Source organism: Megascapheus bottae, chromosome 16, assembly GCF_031878675.1.
Source record: "Megascapheus bottae isolate mThoBot1 chromosome 16, mThoBot2.hap1, whole genome shotgun sequence".
NCBI lineage: Eukaryota > Metazoa > Chordata > Mammalia > Rodentia > Geomyidae > Megascapheus > Megascapheus bottae.
The window spans coordinates 41,873,094-41,877,271 of record NC_143524.1 but is presented as its reverse complement, the minus strand read 5'-3'; the positions used below and the strand labels follow the sequence as shown (position 1 = coordinate 41,877,271).

Here is a 4,178-nt window from a genome sequence, read left to right as displayed (position 1 = left end):
GCATTCTTTGTGATGGATGAATAGAACCCATTCAGTATATATACCACATTTTCTTGATATGTGTATCTACTGAGGAGTATTGGCGTTTGTCCTACAACTTGCCTATGGTAAACAGTGACAAATTCACAAAATTTACCATCAACTTATTGACACGGAAAGATTCACATTTTATGTATTTGTGGTTATAGTCTACCCACTGAAATTATTCTTTACAATTCTCCCCTCCATGTTCTGTATTTTCTGGATATGAGATTTCAGAGAATGTCCATATAATACTTGTTAAAATTTCTTTTTTTCTTTCTTTCTTCTTTTTATTTTTTTGCAAGACCTGGGCTTGAGCTCAGGGCCTGACCACTGTCCTTGGACTTTCTCAAGGCTAGAGCTCTACCACTTGAGCCTCAGCACCACTTCTGGCTTTTTTCTATGTATATGATACCGAGGAATTGAACCTGTGTCTTCATGTATGAGAGGCAAGCACTCTACCGCTAGGCCAAACTCCCAGCCCCTCTTTTTTTCTTTCTTTCTTTCTTCCAGTTCTGGGGCTTGAACTCAAGGCCGAGACACTGATTTTGTTTTTGTTTTTGTTTTTCCCTCAAGCTTAGTGTTCTACCATTTGAGCCACAATACCACTTCCAGCCTTTTCTGTGTATGTGGCACTAAGGAATCTAACCCAGGGCTTCATGCGTTCAAGGCAAGAACTCTACCATTAGGCCACAGTTCTGGCCCCTAAAATTTCCTTTTTTAATAAATACTATTTATATATTTATAACAGAGCATATAATCATAGTACCAATTTTTTATTAAAAGGCTATAGGGTTTATATATATTATATTTTAATAGTTCTAGTATGAAAAACTTAAAACACTGAGTTCTTACTAAATTGCATAATTTTTATCCATTTTATTTTTTATTATTGAGGTAATGTATAGAAGCACTGTAGTTACATTTGCCAGTTTGGAGGTGCATTAATTTTGACACATTGATACACTTTATGTTTTTGTCCGCATTTCCCTTCCCCCTCCAAATCATCTTGTTTTCCCCCTTCCCTTTCCTATTGCAAATAAACAAATAAATGTATATAAAATATACCAGTCAAATACAGTCACAATATGAGATTAACCAAAGGACAGCATAGGAGAAGAGAAATAACATAGTATATTAAGAACAACAATCAATCAAGATAAAGCTCTTGATTCCAATTCCTAGAGACCCTTTCATTTAGTCTCATCCTATATGGCTTTATGCATCTAGGTTTTGCACTATTGTAATCCTCTGCTTGAAGAGTCCTAGATATGAACTAATTATTACAAATGAGGGAACCCATTGAGCAACCATACCAAAGATATAGAACCAACCCAGATCCGAACTTATACACCATGGAATTCTATGCTGCCATCAGAAAGAATGACATTGCCCCATTTGTAAGGAAATGGCAAGACTTGGAAAAAAATCATATTAAGTGAAGTAAACCAGACCCAAAGGAACATAGATTCAATGGCCCCTAAAATATCTTATTCTAGAATTTTTAACATAGAGTAGGGTCTAACTTTAAACCACTTTCAAATCATACTGCATTGTGATTCTGCAAGTATCTGATAACAGAGTTTCCCCAATTGCCACCTAACAACATTCTTTCAATTATTGCTGCTATTCATCGCACTAACTGATACCATTATTTCTTTGACTCTCATTATTATGAACAATTAGCTATGCCTTAAATAGGGACAATGAAAAGTCAAATATATACCCTGATTGTTTCTGATGATCACTTATTTTGACAGACTAAAATTTTTGATGTATATATTTTCAAACTCCTGGAATTTTTTTATCTAACATCAATATGGTGCAAGAGATTTACTGCTGGTAGGATCACTGTTTCAAATTAAATCACATTAACTATGATTTTGTGTGCCATGAGTTTTCATCATTAAAGGAAACACATTTCAATGTGTACATTGCTTTTAGTGAAAAGATGGGACTGATGATTTCCACAATTCCATGTATTACAACATTAGTCAAAAATTGGTATGTATTTTATTACAAAAAATCCCCTTAAAAAACTAGGCTGCTTTCTTATGGTGTGCATGAAGAGATACAAAATAGAATCATAAAGACAAAGAACTAGACAAATGGATAGATAAAGCTTTGTTGGAGACAGATTTTAAAATTGAAGGAAGAGAGAATGAAAGAACAAATAAATTCCTCTCAGTAGTTCCCATTAAAAAAAAGACAGAAATCATTGTGTCACATAAAAATCTCTTTAATGAAGCTTTATTCAGTGACAGAGTTTCCGAACAAGGAGGAACTCATGTTAGTGCTCCATGATTTCCCATTTGAGTCTCTGCAGACAGGCTGCATTTGGATGATGCTTTTTTCAGAATTTCTTCTTATTTGGAAAGAAGAGAGCCATGACACAGTCCCGAATCTGCTTGGTTTTGACACCATACACAAGAGGGTTGACTGTGGGGGCATAAGGAGGTACACACTTGCAAAGATTATATGGACACTTTGGGGGACGTTCTTGCCAATGCGGTGGGTTAGGAAGCTGAAGAGGGCAGGTATGTAGGAGAGCAAAATAGTACAGACATGGGAGGCACAGGTGCCCAGGGCTTTGGAGCAGGCATTCTGAGAAGACAGCCTGAAGACAGCTTGGAGGATCTTTACATAGGATGTGGCTATAAGTCCTAAGTCCAAGGACATCACTGAAAGGGCCACTGATATGCCATAAGCTCTGTTCACATGGGTATCGGCACTGGCCAGCTTCACCACAGCCATGTGCTCACAGTATGCATGGTTGATGACATATTTCAGACAGTAGGGCAGCCTCTTGATGAGAGGAGGACATGGTAAAACCATCAGTGCAGCTCTGGCCACAACAGCAAGACCCATTTTAATCACCACTGATGTGGTCAGGATGACTGTACTGCAGTGGGATGCAAATGGCTACATAGCGATCAAAAGCCATGGAAACCAAGAGGCCTGACTCTATAATGCAAACCGTGTGGATAAAATACATCTGGACCAGGCAGACATCAAAGTCAATCCAGTGTGCATCAAACCAGAAGATTCCAAGCATCTTGAGGGCTGAGCAAGTGGCAAGGCCCATGTCATTCACTGCCAGCATGCACAGGAAGAAATACATGGGCTGGTGGAGGCTGGGTTCTAGCTTAACTGTTGTGATGATCATGGCGTTTCCTAGAAGGGTTAAGGTCAAGAGCAGGCAGACAAGGATGCCAATCCACCTGTGAAATGCTTGTAACCCAGGAATACCAACCAGGAAGAATGAGGAAATGCAGTGATGTGTGGTATTATCTTCCATGTTCAAGAAATATTTATTATGATGTTGCCATGGTAGTTACCTATGGATATGATAGGATTAAAAGGTAATTCCTCCATGGTTCTTCATGGAGGAATCAGGACTCTCTAAAGGCCTGAATGTTCTTTAAACCAAACTCTGCAGACACTCAGATAAATATTATCACTGTTTGGCGTCTTCAGTCCTTCATCTCCTAATATGATTTAATGTGTAGATTTTTAAGAGTATGAAAGTTTAATTAGGTTCTACTCAAACCACTCATTTCCTGATAGAGAAACAGTTACTAAAATAGCCCAGTGTATCCGGTAATGTCAGTGTTTTTCTTCTCAAGGAGTTCAGTTAAAACATGCAGCGATAAGCATAAACATACATGCCAACACAGCAACCACGAATACTTATTTCATTTGCAATCTCTTTTGAAATTTTACTGTTGTTCTCAGACAACTTAAATATTTAGAACTTAAGAAAAAGTCTGTTAAAACTACAACATATCCTTATCAGGAAATGGAAAGACTTGGTAAAATCATATGAAGTGAAAGAAGCCAGACCCAAAGGAACATAGGCTCAATGGTTTCCCTGATTGGTAATAAATGATACACATCTAGGACTCTCCTAGCAGAGGATTATAGTAGCGCAAAACCTAGGTATATAAGGTCATATAGGATAAGACTAAAAGAATGGAACTCTAGGAAACAAGAAGTTTATCTTGTGTGAATGTTGTTTTTAATGTACTATGTTATTTCTCTTCTACTTTTTTCCCTCTAGTTAATCTCATATTGTTACCATATTTGACTTTGTTATCTGGCATATTATATATACTTTTATTTGTTTATTTTAAGTAGGAAAGGGAAGAGGGAATCAA

General features: G+C 37.2%; 1 pseudogene; it reads right to left on the bottom strand.

Moving 5' to 3' along the window:
• Positions 1 to 2,374: 2,374 nt before the first annotated feature.
• LOC150053367 (olfactory receptor 52P1-like) lies at positions 2,375 to 3,319 on the bottom strand (annotated as a pseudogene).
• Positions 3,320 to 4,178: the final 859 nt, after the last annotated feature.